We start from the raw sequence: 15,801 nt of genomic DNA, 5'->3' as shown, positions 1-15,801 counted from the left end.
TGATAATATGAATCAAGGCACAGCTACTTTTGTTAATGTCTTACTAGCTTCTTATGATAACAAATCCTGTTCACCGCCACACAGGGATCAAGAGAAGCATTATCTCTGCCTTTGCAGATCACTTCCAGCTAGGGCTGCATTGGTAGCAACCATGTTTATGGTATGGGCTTTGTTTGTTTATTTACGCAAATAGTGCACCACATCCACACTTTAAAAGAACATTTTTTGAAAATTAGGCAAAGGTAAATTAAATGCCACCTCAGAACTTTGCTCATGAGTGGCTTTTGAATATAGAATTTTAGTTCAAAGGCATTTAGGAACCTGGAGAAGCAGATAGCATTTATCTGGGATAACTTCTGGGATTTTCAATCTGCTAAAATTAGCAGGAGATAAATACCTTGCTACATTCAAGCTCTGGAAAATCCCAGCTGATGCCTGCATTTTTAGGTACTGTATTACCTCTGACAGTCTGGCTCCAGAGAGGTTGATGTTCTATTAGGAAAAATAAAAAACAATTTAAAAAAAAAAAAAAAGAAAATAAGTGGGACTAAAGTGCTCAGGTGACATCAGCATTTCCAAAATATTTACCTCTAAAACCAGGGAGGTTCCAAAATAATACAAAACTGGAGACAATTTAGTTATCACAGGTAACTAAAGGTAATGATAAAAGAATTGGGGTATGCAGTGGGGGAAGAGCATGCATTGCCTCAAGGACAAGCTTTTAAGACAGTAATAAAGCTGCCAGGAGTTCCATGTTTTTAAATAGCCCTCCACCATCAAGGTTCTGAGAAATTCCAGGAGAGCTATACCTAACGTTATGTGACCATAAAAACAAACTCAAAACCACACTCATGAAAACTAACCAAAACAAGATAAAATGGAATCCACCACAAAGAAGGAAGACAAGACACAGGAATGGTGTGGCAAAAGTCATCCATCAGCCATGGAAATGCTGTAGTGTTAACTAACTTCCCTCCAACATTCAGCCTACGCTTTCCTGGTTAAGCAGAACTATGGAAAAAGATTTTGCTATCTTTAGTTTCCAGCACCAGCACTCTGCAGACAGTCTAATCCATTTCAGCAGAGCTACTAACAGAACAAGCCCATATTCATGACAGTTAAATATACTACAACACAGGCCTCTCAAGGCAGTTTAAATGAACTACGTAAGCAGGTAAGTATGCAAACCAATTTCAGATTTTTATTTGACCTTCACAACAGGACTCATACCTTAAAATGGAAGTAAATTACAGCTAAATATTTCACAGAGCAATAAAAAGAGGTCTACAATAAACGGAAATCGAGATCCACCTGCTTAATTTTGCATGAGTGTTTGCTGCATCAAGTCTTCCATAAGCAACTGTCACAGATAGGATTTGTCATATACAAGATAAGACACAGCTTATAGGATCTGCATGCACAGGGGAAAAGGTATAATGTAATACTTTTAGAAAGTCTTTAATTGTGAGGTTACTTAATGTTTCTTAGAGTAAACAGTAGTCTGAAGATAAAATTAAGGCTGTATGGGTAATTTTAAAATCAGAATTTCTTGATCTGGCACATGAGTCTAATTTTCTTTTAATGGTCATCTCTTATCCTTGAAATTGCTCAAATAATGTTGATTTCTTTCTTACAGATATTATTCTTAAAAAAAAAAAAATAATAACCATCACTCAAATTTAGCTTATTTACATGGTCCTTTGCCCTCCACTGCTCATCACTACAGACACCCTGTCCAGGAGAAGGTAACAGGACATCTTTGGCTCCTCCTTTCCCTTCATATGAAAAGCTGCAAAACGTTTAGACTAGAAGACAGCAAAAGAAGGAGGAAACTGTCATCAAGTACTCCTGCATATAACAGTACATCTGGAAGCAGGCTAAGGACCAGCAGCATGCAAGGGTGAGTTGAGGAGACATTCTGTCTCAAGACAGCATCTCTCAGATCTCAGCCATGCCTCCTCCTACATGCCATATAGGTTAGGGTGTACTTCCACTTCGTGCCAGCTGTCCTCACGTAGGTGTAAGGGAGACAAGTACACAGGTCCCCTCTCTACTTTCCAGTCTGGGCATCCCAAGGGCAGCACTCAACAAGGAGACGCAGCCTCCGTGCCCCAAGTACCACAGCCTGGCAGTATCTAGGCACTGCTGCCGGCAGAGCTAACAGGGATTGAGCCTCCCCAGCTGTCAACGCCACAGTTCTGGGAAAAGAACTGGTATAGCCTTAAATCTGAGCGCTGCTTGATGGGGAAGGCACATACAGAATGTGACCTTCGTAAATCACACTAAGATATCTACATGCCAAGTTTTCCCATCAGAATTAGTTTTTAAGTGCAGCTGAGGCAACCAATAACAGCGATTGAAGTTGTGGGTTTGGTTTCTTTCCCAAGACAGGAAACATTTCTTCTCAAATCCGCTTGTATCTCAAAACACAAACATCACTTAACCTTACTTTGCCCAAAAACTTGACTTTGGCCACCAACCAGCCCTAGGAAAGTCCATCCTGAGCGGCAGGGTCCTTTTGTAACGCCACAGCGATCCAAGCCAGCGCACTGAGGCAAACACGCATCACACACAATTCTGCCTCAAGCTTGCAGGGCCTGCTAAGGCTCTACCCATGAGGCTATGTATTTAGCGACCCAGAAACAGAAGGTATTTATCATCGCTTACACCCACAGGCTACCAGAAACCACGGTGCGACCCCCAACACCTCAGGGAGGCTGCACGACTTAGCGATGGAGACTACCAGGGAAATAATAAAAAAAAAACCCGGTACCTCGGAATAACCGCAACCTGCGCTAGAATTCAAGGCACCGTCACGAAGGTTTCGTCAAACCGAGATCAAAGAAAAGGAGGCGCCGCCACCCCCCCCCCCCCCATCCCCGCCGCGGTGAAGCGCCCCCCCCCACCTACCGCCGCCGCCGCGGGGCCCCAGCGCGGCCACAGGAAGTGAGGGCAGCAAGGCGGGGGCGGGACCGGAAGTGGCCCAAGGTTGGGGGGGGGGGGGGGTCCCCGCGGGGATCGGGTGCAGCGTCCACATGCTGCGTTCGGGATCTTCTCCCAAGTGACAGGGGAAAGGACAAGAGGGAATGGCCTCAAGCCTCTCTAGGGGAGGTTCAAGCTGGACATCAGGAAAAAAATTTTCACGGAAAGGGTCATTGGGCACTGGAACAGGCTGCCCAGGGAGGGGGTTGAGTCACCTTCCCTGGAGGTGTTTAAAAGACGTGTGGATGAGGTGCTGAGGGGCATGGAGTAGTGATTGATGGGAATGGTTGGACTCGATGATCCGGTGGGTCCTTAACAACCTAGTGATTCTATGATTCTGTGCTTAGACCTTTCACCAGCTTTATCGGTCTTCTCTAGACACACTCCAACACCTCGATGTCTCCCTTGTAGTGAGGGGCCCAAAGCTGAGCATCTTCAGCTTATCCATGGTATTTGCAGCCAACATGCGTTGATTTGCCCCCAACCCAGCAGAGACAGCAGCACACACAACCTCATTTCTGTTGATTTTCTCCCATTTCACTGGATGAGGAAAGTGCTCAGAAGTCACTACAAGCTGAAACCGTCACCAAGACTTGATGGCAGTGATCGGCCAGCCCAGCTGGGAATCCATCAGTTAGCCCAACTCACTGCTACTAATTTTTGTGGGATCATAAAGAAAATCCTATTTCTCGGATTCATCACTACAAGTCTGAATTGCAGACCATGAAGACTTGTAGCAGAAGCAGCAAATGGGCAGTTTACAGTCAGGTGCATTCCTGGGAACCACGGCTGCTGGAGCAGGTTTTGCTATGGCCTGTGAGGCTGCTGCTCCCTGCTGTCGCTAGAGTCACTTCTGTTAGCTCAGCCCAGACTCAGCTGCAAATCAGGTCCTGTTCCAGGCCTGGGGCAGCATGTCAAGGAAGAGAATTCACCAACACCCTCATCACCTTCACACCTGGCACCAAAACCTCCTTATGCCATCTTGAGAGGATAAATATTGCTTGAAAAACAGAGTACTTAGCCAAGATACCTGACTGCTTAATCACCCAGGTTATCCCCATCACCTCCTTCCTGTCATCGCCTTGGTATTATCCTCACTTGTAGCATCTTGTCAGCTCTTATTGAACTGAACCGACCCAGCACTTCCATTTCAGAGCCCAAATACCCAAACGATTAATGTTGTGAATGCCTTAAATGTCCTCTCTCTTTGCATGCTGATTCCTGAGGCATTCACTGAGTGGGCTGCTCTCTTTTAACATAACACCAGATTCACACACAGACTCACACAGCTCAGATTTTAAAGAAAACTTTAGACTTTATTGGTGATACAACAGGGAAAAGGGATAGGCACATACTGGTATAGACCGATATCTCATGATGACAGCTCTGGGGCCTGACTGGAAGCAAGTTTCCAGGTGAATAACAGGCTTGTCCTGCCCCAAGCAAGCCTGGAATGATGGGCTAGCGCTGGGTCAAGGGCCCAGCTGATGGTGCCTTCATCCTGTTTGTTTTACCACAAGGTCCTAATCACAAAGCACAGTCAACATAAAAGCCCAGATTCTCAAATACTCTGTGAACTCAAGTTTTACTCAACTTATTACAGCAAGAAAGGTAACAAATTATTAGTAGTGACAGCAAGTTGACAGTAACAGCTTTTAAAGGCAGTGTGTCTAACCATTACTACAAGAGAATAAATGTAGCAATTAAGAAAGATACATCACCAACTGCCTCATGGTCATCATCCAGATCCACAATCTCGGGGAGCCTCTTTATTGCAGCAAGGATTGGGGGGGCTGTCCCTGGACAACTGGGAGGGCCACAGTGTATCTACTCGTAGGTGAGGTCTCCAACCATCACTGTGAGAGGTCCAGCTTTTATATGATGGAATGAGGAAATTACATCATCACAAAATGTGGAGTCTGTGGCCCCAGCTGCTTAATGCCTCTCCTTCTCACACTTTCTGCATCGAGAACAGCACAGCACAATTCCACTGATAATAGCGATGTGAGAAGTTACAGATTAAACAGTACACAGAGCAATGCAATAAGAATCATCCATGGATCACCTATATTGTTTTAGGCCTGTGGATCAGGCCCTCTCACTTCACCCTTTATTGTCATAAACTCATTACCACACCTCGACATCTGCAGTTACGCTAAATGCTGTGCATGAAAGAATGGGCTGGACCACGCCCAGTGCGCTCCTGTCTCTTTTCACTGTTGGATTGCCAATAACATAGGAAGTTTTGTTTAAAATCTGAGCTGTGTGAATCTGGTGCTGTGTTAAAAGACAGCAGCCCACTCAGTGCATGTCAGAACACAAACAAAGAGAGGAGCACACATACAAAAGTGATACAAATCATCCATGGGTAACACATATTGAATCATAGAATCACTAGATTGGAAAAGACATTTGAGATTATCAAGCCCAGCTGTACCTGTCCACTATTAAATCATATCCCTAAACATTTCATCTACCTGCCTTTTAAACATCTCCAGGGAAGGTGACTCAACCCCCTCCCTCGGCAGCCTCTGCCAGTGCCCAATGACCCTTTCCGTGAAAAATTTTTTTCCCCGATGTCCAGCCTGAAGCTCCCCTGGCGGAGCTTGAGACCATTCCCTCTTGTCCTGTCCCCTGTCACTGGGAGAAGAGGCCAGCACCCTCCTCTCCACAACCTCCCTTCAGGTAGTTGTAGAGAGCAAGAAAATCTCCCCTCAGCCTCCTCTTTTCCAGGCTAAACAACCCCAGCTCTCTCAGCTGCTCCTCGTGAGACTTATAAGGGTAACTTATAAGGGTCCATTCGATCCCCTCATTCAGATCATCGATAAGGACACGGAATAGAGTTGGACCCATCCCCGAGCCCTGGGGACGCCCTCGTGACCGGCTCTAGCAGGATGTAGCTCCACTCCCCCCGCTCTCCGGGCCCGCCGCGCGTACCCCGAGGGACCCCGCGGGCCCCGCCCGGTCGCTGCCAGGCGCGGAGAGGGGCGTTCGGTGACGTCACTTCCGCCCGGCCGCGCTTCCACTTCCGGCGGGCGGCGCCTTCCCCCTCCGGGGTCGGGGCGCGCTCCCTTCCTGTTATTGCCGAGCGGGCGGCGGCTGCGGCGCCTCCGCCACCGCCCGGGGGGCATCGCGGGCCCAGGGGCGCTGCGAGCGGCGGCGGCGGCTGCGGGGTGAGTGGGGCCGGGGCCGCCCGTCCCCCGGCGGCGCGGGTTTGCGCGGGCTCGCGGGGGGCGCTCGCTTTCCGAACCTCGAGAACGAGCCTTTGAGAGTTTGTTTGCTGGCGTCGTCGGTATCGCGGGGTTGCGCTGTGACAAGAAGTGGAATATATTTGGTGTAAGCTAAAATAGAGTTAAGTTTTAACTAAGTAATAGATTTTTTTTTTTAAGTCGGGCAGAACGGTCCTCTGAGAGCGTACTTTCTTCAAAACGATGTTTTTCCAGTCACTGTTCGTCCTTGGAGATGATGAAGTCTTGTGTTCAGTACGATCTGTGCTGACCAGATGTGTTTTTTTCTGTAATCGCTTCTGTTTGTGGCCTTTCCCCATCTCAAGTGCCAGGTCAGGCAGAGCTGGCTTCAGCTCCAAATAAGCAAAGAGTGTTGACTGTTGTTTATTTTTTAATAACATTAAAATTAGTCCTTGGGAAATAATAGCATATGCATAAGATTTCTGGGAAAATCTATACATATGCATGTAAGTGGGAAATGCATTTTGTAACCAGCTTTGCTCTCACTGCACGCGACTGAGGGAGAGCACTCCCTCATGTTGCCCAGGCCTGATGAAGGACTCTTGCTATCTAAAACTTCAAAACAAGTCTTAGAGAGTTTATTTGCTGGCAGTTTTGGTATCACAGGGTGTCCTGCTGCTCTTCAGCATCTAGAGTGGGATGCACGACCTGGAGTGTGGGAGGCGAGGCGGTTGTGTCTGCCTGGAACTTCCTCTGCTGGGAAAGCTCCAGGGCGTTCTTCTGCCATGTCCTGATTTGTGGGTCTCCCCTCATAGGGACATGACCTGGGAGAGGAAAACCATAGCGGCTTGTTGCTTTGACTGTACCTCCCCCACCCTGAAAGACAACTGTGTCCTATAAATAGGTTTGGGCAGTTCTGGTGGTGGAGTGTGTGTAGGCTCACAGCACAGCTCGTTAATGGCACTGGGAGCACGACCTCTTCTGACACGGCGGGTATATGGATCAGTGGCTACAGCTGCTTGCTTCCAGACTTAACAGTGCAGTGTCGCATCTGTGTTGCCTGTAAAAACTTATTATTTTTTGCTATCCATAGATCGGGTATTATTGATGTGAAATACAAAACTGCTATTTCTTACCAGTAGGTGTGCATGTTAACTGAATGTTAAAAAAATTTTGACCAAACTAATACAAACTGCATGTTTGTTTTACTTTGGGGGATTTCTTGCCCTTTTCAGTATTCCTGTAGTGAGTAAGGTGTCAGACCTGTTATAGAGACATACCAGTAACAGCAGCAGAAGTAACTTCTTTTTTTCTCTGACTGTTCTATTATTGACTTTAAGAATGTGATTGAATGGAAGTTGTTTTATAAACATTGCATATTCAGAATGAGTACAGGGAAGGAATATATTTAAAAGCAGGCAGTATGGACTATAAAGCTTTGCTTGAGTTAATTCCACAGTTACAAGCATTATGCAGCAAACTTGTAAAGGACTGGCAAGCCGGCTTCTGAATCTGGATTTTTCAAGTACTTAATAGAGATATGGGCTCTGTTCTGTTTGTTATTTGTACCCCCACATTCCAGCTTTCAGCTATAGCAGGCTCTGAAATTCATCATGTTGGATAAAGTTAGAAACTTCCCATCATGACATGAGTCATTCTTGAATTTCTCCCACCTCACAATTAATTTATAGAGATGTTCTCATACTTATTCCTTGAGTTGCTTCCATGCTGTAATTCTGTAATGCAGTTCACCTCTGGTTGTGCATAAGCATTGTTAGTTCCTAGGAATAATCTAGTACTCAGGATGATGGGATTTAATGGTTTGTCTGCTGTGGGAGAACTGACTAAACAAGCTGTTCTGAAACAAAGCCCCTTGTGAACTCTAAGTTTCAAAATAAATATTCTCAAAAAAAACATTGGCAAGCTTTTCCGGAGCTTGTTATTTGGAAGCATATTTTAGCCAGTGTCATCGTGTAGACAAACCACACATCGACCAAGCTATAGTGTTCACAGAGGAATTTATGAAACCACACAATTCCTTACATGATCTGTGAAATATTCTGCTTTTTCGTTGAGACAATGAATACAAGAGCTTTAGAGCTGCAGCTGGAGTTTGACTGGAGAAGATGCCCTGCATTTCATAGGTGTTGACTTGACCCCATTCTTGGCAACCTGGAGCCAGTGTTTTGTGTTTTTTCAAAGCATGCTAAGCTCAGCTGAAAAATCCATGCCAAGGTGCTTTAGTTGTTTGGCTGCTTCAAATTGTTAATTCTGTAACAGTAAATTTGTTTTGCTTCTTGTTGCAGTTCACTTGCATAAATAATAAGACTGAGTTATTTCTTTTTTTTTTTTTGGAGTATTCTTTGGGAAGGGTGATATTTAGTTGTTTACAAAGCAACTGTGCTTTACTGGAAGTCAAAAAGTAGTTCAATGCTTAGTTAACTGTTTCTCTGACAATCCAGCTGTTCCTGCTTTCTGGAAGTAAGTGCGGGATAGTTCTTCCTAGATAATTCACTTTTTTAAAGGTGCTGAAGGCTTTAGAATAGGAATTTCTATAGCAAGCAAGGGTTTCACAACACCAAGTAGATCATAAAAGATTTCCAGTTACTGGAGGAAAATCACACCTTTAAAAGATTTTTATCGGGTAAAGAATGGACTGATTGCAGCTGTTCCTCAGATTCAAGTGTGTAGTTTGCTTTTTAATAGCTTCATAATGTGTAGTACAATTTTGAACAACCTTGATGGTCATCGTGGTTCTAACTTGTAAAAAGATTAAAGTTATCTATAAATGCCTAGACTACAAGCCTAAGGCTGACATTTAGCCTGCCAAAAAGCTGCATCATTAAAAAATTCATACTTAATTGTCTATGTAGGCTTCTAGAGTTCTTATGCAGATTCTGTAGGTATCAGGAAAACTCGGATATCTGAATGCCTTGCACATATTCAGTCACTTTCAAATAGAAAACTGTTACTATGGCTTTTTTTGCCTGTTTTGGAGGAAAGGAGGTTGGGGGGGTGATGCATGAATTCTAGATCATGCAAGAAATGCTAGCGCCTTGTAGATGGGGATCATATGTATGTTTGCTTTGCCTAGTTGAGTACGTTAATCAAGGTTAACAATGGTTGTAGTTAATTGGAAAAATGCAGTATTTGGAAGCTAAGATATTTTTAAAACTTTGATATTGATGAGAAACCTGATTTTTATGATTTATGACTGGAGTGGCAGTAGTACTGCAAAGTTAGTCTTACCAGGTTAGTCTTAAAGTACCATTTCAGAACTTAAGTTTTGTCTTACTACTCGCTGCTTTGCAATTACTGAAAAATGTGTGAACTCTAGTAATCTCTCATGTAAGGAAAAATGTGTGCCTGTCGCTTGTGCATTATTGAGTTGGTTGGGGAGCATCAGGGAAAGAATAAGAGGCTGTAATTTGGCTAACTGAAGAAAAGACTTGTGGCTTGTAGTGTAAACTAAGGTAGCATTTACTGGGGGCTTTGCACCTTTTTATACGTTACACTTCATGCTTGTAGGAGTTTTGTCTCATCCTTTTAAAGAGCCAGACATCCAGCTGTTCCAAGTGATGATGCCTGTCTGAAATTCTAGCTACAGCTAGAAGAGGCCACAAAAATGTTTAAGCTAAAATTGAATAGGGATTTTCTTTTGCCTTTTAAGTTGAATGTGTCATAATGAAGAATTTCTTTTGTGTTGTATCTTAATCCAAATACGAGCAGTGGAGAGAGAAAATAGATTTGTTTCTCTTGATGTATGTTTGGTGTCTGAATGTAAATTGTTTTGAGGACAGAGTTAGTCCAGATAACTTCTAGAGGTTCCTTCCAACTGAATTTATTATAAGAATCCTTTTCTGAATGGCTACTATAGTGTTAAATGAACCAGCAATAATGCTCTAAAGTATTAACTGGTTTTGTTCCTGCAGCATAGCTGCAGTATTAACTGCTAAAGCAAACAAACAAAACAAGCCATGCCCCCACACATATCACAAAACCAAGCCCAGTGTGGGGTAGAGGGAATTGAACTGTTGTTTGGTCTTTTTTAAAAAAAATAGACAGTGCAAATTAACTTTTGGACAAATGGAAATGCAGCAGACTGAGTATGGGTTAATGTAATTCTGGATCGGTTTTCTCAGTCTAAGCAGTACACAATGATTTCACAGCCAGTATGATGTTTTATTTTATACAGTACACATTTAGGCTTCAGTTCTAGAAAAATATTTTTCTAGTTAATTCTGGATGCAGATTTTGTGAAATGAAGCCTGAGAAGCCTTTGTATCTCAAACAAGAAATGTGAGGGACAGTGGACACATCACTTGTTCTCTATTGAGAACTTTCTTTTGTTAAAGCCGGTGGAATGAGGCTTGCTGGGGATGTTTAAAGTCTGTTTTTTGAAATAACATCCTCAAATACCTGAACTCTAGAAATGTAAAAATAAAGTTCAAAGAAACCAGTCTACCTTTGTGAAACTGAAGGGGAGGGAATGATGGAATACTGCTGAAGCTTTCATCTCTCTGGCACACTGCTAACTTGCAGCTATAGAGGTAAATTACTACTGCAGTTGAGTTTAAGAATGCTTGGGTCAAACATGGAACTCGAGGTTTGGTGATCTCATTTCATGCCCTGTTGCTTTTTAGAAGTAGAGGTTGGACATGCTTCAAAGAGATTGTGGGTTTGGGGTTTTGTGTGTTTTGGGGTTGTTGGTTTTTGGTGTGGTTTCTTTTTGTCTATCCATTAAGACATTTCCTTAAATTCAATTATCTTAGTCAATTTTTATGTAGGAAAACTTTGGCAGTTTTACTTACAACTTCCAATTAATGAAATGCTTGCAAATATAGATTTTGAGGATCGTGAACCACAGAGCATATTTGTTGGATATAGGAGATTTATTGAATTGACTAAGATTTACTGTAAAATTCCCTGGAACTTTGAGACAACTGAGTCACATTATTGGCTGTACATTATGACCCTCTTCTACAGCAAAGAAACGTAGAGAAACCATCCCTTGGGTGTTTTCTCTCAGGTTCCAAACAGAAAAGAAAGAAAACTGGAAGGTTGCCCGTAAATTGTACAGCATGTCAGAAAACTTATCTGTCATTGACTTAACTGTTTTTGTTATTCCGTACTAATTAGTCAGACTTTTGCCAGTACTTGATGCAGCAATTAATAGTGATGAATGACTCTTGCCCAATGTTTTCGAAATCTGTTCCTGGTTTTTAACTCTTGCTGTCAACTTGTATCACGGTCCTTCCAGAAGCACGGATTTTCTGCTGAGATTGAATTTGTTGTCTTGGAAAAGTATCTTAAAACTGTCCCTTGTCTAGCTGTGGATTCTTGCAGAGGATGCTAAATCTGTGAGCAAAATATCTAGTCCTTATTCCTTTTTTTTTTTTTGTTAAGCTATTAGTAGTCACCAAAGAAACAAGTTCTTGAACATCCACAAAATGCAAGAAACCTTGTACAGTACTGAAAAGAAAATATTTAAGATTTGTCATTTTGTGTGAGACTAATCATCCATAAACAGAAATCCCTGCCTGTTTTGTGATCTGAATCTAATAACAATTTCTGTACCTTGGGACTCTGACATCTGATTTATTAGAAAACTAAAAAGACCAATCTCTGCAAACATATAGGCAAACGGTACACTTGAAAATACAAGCACAAAAAAATTTAAGAATGAGCAGAGAGTAAAGACTGGTTTACCAAGGAAGCAGAGTGAAGGTAAATTATTTCTTTTTCAAACTCAACAAGTATGCTTTGTGTGATGGGGTGCATTGTTACCTAGCATCAGTGCTTGTGCCATTAAGTTACTTTTCATTAAGGCTGGGAAACACTTAACTTGACTCTTGACTACAGGCATAGTTTAAAAGATTAAAGTTAATAGCGCTAACTTAAGGAGAGGTTTCTGTGTAAAGCCAGCTCCCTTTGGGAAAAGGGAAGTAAAAAAATCCATTCCAAATAAAGCTGTAAAATATGCTTGTGGTCATCAAACTGCTTAGATTATAAAACATACTGCTTATTCTTCATTTTTCTGTTTATGTTCCCAACTCTTGACAGAATCATAGAATCAGAGAATAACCAGGTTGGAAGAGACCCACCGGATCATCGAGTCCAACCATTCCTATCAAACACTAAACCATGCCCCTTAGCACCTCGTCCACCTGTGCCTTAAACACCTCCAGGGAAGGTGACTCAACCACCTCCCTGGGCAGCCTGTTCCAGTGCCCAGTGACCCTTTCTGTGAAAAATTTTTTCCTAATGTCCAGCCTAAATCTCCCCTGGTGGAGCTTGAGGCCATTCCCTCTTGTCCTGTCCCCTGTCACTTGGGAGAAGAAGCCATCACCCTCCTCTCTACAAGCTCCTTTCAAGTAGTTATAGAAAGCAATGAGGTCTCCCCTCAGCCTCCTCTTCTCCAGACTAAGCAACCCCAGCTCTCTCAGCTGTTCCTCATAAGGCCTGTTCTCCAGCCCCCTCACCAGCTTTGTTGCTCTTCTCTGGACTTGTTCCAGAGCCTCAACATCCTTCTTGTGGTGAGGGGCCCAGAACTGAACACAGGATTCGAGGAGCGGTCTCACCAGTGCCAAGTACAGAGGGAGAATAACCTCCCTGGACCTGCTGGTCACACCGTTTCTGATACAAGCCAAGATGCCATTGGCCTTCTTGGCCATGGCTGGATTATAAAAGTGGAAGTGATACTAATAAAACTGAAAATTGCTCTTCTGCTGCCTTTTGAAAAGTTTATGTGGATGTTGGACAACCAATTCCACTTAACATTTTATCAACGCAGTCTCCACTGGCAGGAGGAAAATTATTTATATATTGTATTTTATCTTCGTGCAAGTTCACCCTATTGTCTCTGGGGTCTCCTTCAGTTTTGACATTATGTACTGCAGAAGAGCACTTGTGGTGAAAAACCTCTAGTGTCTAAGTGAAAGTCCTAATTTTTAAGCAATACCCAGACATCTTGAATAGTCTTGGTTGTGGTGTGTAAATGAAGATGTGACCAAATAGGGTGCCTGTGGGTGCCACTTTTAGTCTAGTGAGTTTATGAAGATTGATTCATGAAAAATTGTTTGCTTTTTGGTGTAAAATAGTAATACATGAAATGTAAATGCTGTCATTGTAGATGAAGAACTTAACCAGTTATGTGAAAATAAGAAAGCATGTAAATTTGATTTTAACATTTTAATTGGGAAGGTAAAGGTTGTTTGTTCTGGGTTTGTTTGGTGTTTTTTTCATGTTTTAACTAATCATGAAGGTTGTGGTTACTAAAACTCTAATGATTTGTCATTCTTTTCAATTTGCTTTGAAATGGATGATAAGGCACTGATGCCGTTATCACTGCTCAGCAGCACTCTCTTGATCTTGGATACTTGCAACTTGGAATGTTTTGACATATAGAGGAAGATGGCATAACTACCCCTAAGACATAAAGGATGAAAACAGAAGCCAACAAGCAGCAAAACGACAGAGTTGATACATGAAGAAATGGAGAGCTGAACCTATGCCTGACTGGAAACACTTCTTAAATGTATTTTCAAATTACTTGGCAATCCACCTTTTCAACTGCCTCTTTTCCAAGCCTTTCATTATACATCAGCAGATAGGATAGTATCACAGGCAACTGCGAAGTGATACAAGGAGTGTAGCCACTATTATAGCCTCTAATCTCTTGCCGTCTTGGTATATGAGCAGATTAATTATTTAAACAACAAAAAAATTATAATTGCAATGTAGTTGCTCTTCCCTAATTCATGTTTTTAATAGATTGAAATTAAATATGAAACATTTAAGCGTTTGTGGTCTTCTGTTCTATCCCAGGGTTAAAATTCACCAGGCTGAAAACCGCTTTCACTCTTCTTGAATATACACACCTAAAAAAAACATTAATGAAGTGTTTCCACAGAACCATATGTTAAAAATACTTCCTTGTTTGTGCAGATGTGTAAATTTCTCTTAATAGCAGTGACTGATTACTACTGATTTTTGCCTTTTTCACCTTTTCTAAATAAAATTCTTTTTTTAACATAAACATCTTACACAATTCTGATTGTAGTAGTAGGCAACATGTGCTTTAGTCTCAAAGCATTTCATCTTGATGTGAAAGTGATTTTCCAAGCTTGGAAGTTGAGAAATCTTCTAAACTATTGTGGAAATCTTGGTATTCACTGTTTAAATACTTATGAGCTTATGAAACTTTCTTCTTTGGGAAGTTCTTGTTAATTGCAGACATTTTCCATTTAGGCAAATATTAGCTATTTCTTTCAGATATAGTAAACAGAAATTGTTGGTACCCTGACCCTCCTTAGAGAAATAATTTCAGTAACAACCTGAAGTATAGGAAAGGAGATGCACTGACAAAAAGCTTAATGTCTCAGAAGCCCCACAGCTGAAATCATGCATTCTTGTTTGCACAACATAGGGTTTGCAAAGCAGATGCTTCTAACAGATATCTACAGAAATGATAAACATTTGAGAACCATTTGTCATGGTTTACCATAGCGGTTTTTAAACTTCAGGCTGAAGCATGCAGGACCTAATACTATAGCAGTCGCAATGACTCATGTTTGTTTGCACTTTATAAATACAAATGCAAATATGTTAGTGTCTCAAGGGTGATCATTGTTGCTTTGGCATTCAGCCTATAAATGCAGAGAAAAGTCCTATTCAACCACAGTCAACAGCTAGAGGAATAAACCTACACTGCTTGAGGTTTGAGGGAAACTTTTATAAAGCAGCCACATCTGCCTTGGTGTATCAGTAATTCACTCAACAGCCTTGCTTCACACAGAAGGCTCAGTTTTCTGAAAAGGCTTAGCTGCAATACACCTGAGTGACCTGTGACCCTTAGGGAGATGAAGCCTGATGGTAGCATGTAATGGTGCTAAATGCTTTGCAGCTGAATAATATCCAATTGTGACACTCGCATACCTGTTGCGTGGGGTAAGCTGAACGGTCTTGGTCTGCTGCTGTGGTAAATAAATGCCTGTTGATAAGCTATGGAAAACTGATGGTGCTTACTTTTCAGCAGGGTTATCATCTACTGCTAAATAAATATTTAGTTAATCACCGTTGACTCAGTATCACAAACAAGTCTGTTAGGGAAGTAGTACTTCATTATTTCTGACTCTTGAAAAGCTGTAGTATTTTCCTGTCAGGATTATAGCTCAGGTAGAAGCAGGCAACTACTTTCTCCACTACTTTGCAAAGAACTGGATATTTTTGCCTACTATCTTGTGCCATATGTCTTTGTAGAGGACAGTTTGCTAAGAACTGTATTCATTTCAGCTGTTTGTAGGGCAAGAGTATTTAGCTGCACCTTAAGGTGGCTGTGCCTTTGTATTACCTCTGCCAGAAAGTTCCTTCTCTTAACAAATGGTTTTAACAAGGGACTTAAACAATACCTTGGTGGAGAATGTGTTGGTTTGGGTTTTTTTTTTTTTAGGTTAAGAGCTCAAAGAACCTCCTACTTCCATGGCCTTTGCTGAGGCTTCTCAGAAGTACTCCATCAGAAGTTAAGCTGCATCCTGTCCTCTGTTTGTCAGTAAATAGAAGATAATGATTTTTGTTAATGGAATTCACCAAGTTCATACAGACTGAAACTCATACTTGAATAGATGCTGTT

The 15,801-nt window shown here is 42.1% G+C and overlaps 1 protein-coding gene across 1 annotated transcript in view; it reads left to right on the top strand.

Moving 5' to 3' along the window:
- The first annotated feature begins 6,066 nt into the window (after positions 1–6,066).
- PIK3CA (phosphatidylinositol-4,5-bisphosphate 3-kinase catalytic subunit alpha) overlaps positions 6,067–15,801 on the top strand; it is a 47,507-nt gene continuing 37,772 nt past the window's right edge. The window contains exon 1 of the mRNA XM_069864903.1: positions 6,067–6,155. The gene's annotated coding sequence lies outside the window, so the exon portion shown is untranslated. The remainder of the gene's footprint in view (positions 6,156–15,801) is intronic.

The sequence above is a fragment of the Phaenicophaeus curvirostris genome, chromosome 10, assembly GCF_032191515.1.
Source record: "Phaenicophaeus curvirostris isolate KB17595 chromosome 10, BPBGC_Pcur_1.0, whole genome shotgun sequence".
Classification (NCBI taxonomy): Eukaryota; Metazoa; Chordata; class Aves; order Cuculiformes; family Cuculidae; genus Phaenicophaeus; species Phaenicophaeus curvirostris.
The sequence above is the reverse complement of the archived record's forward strand: the minus strand, read 5'-3'. Positions and strand labels throughout refer to the sequence as shown.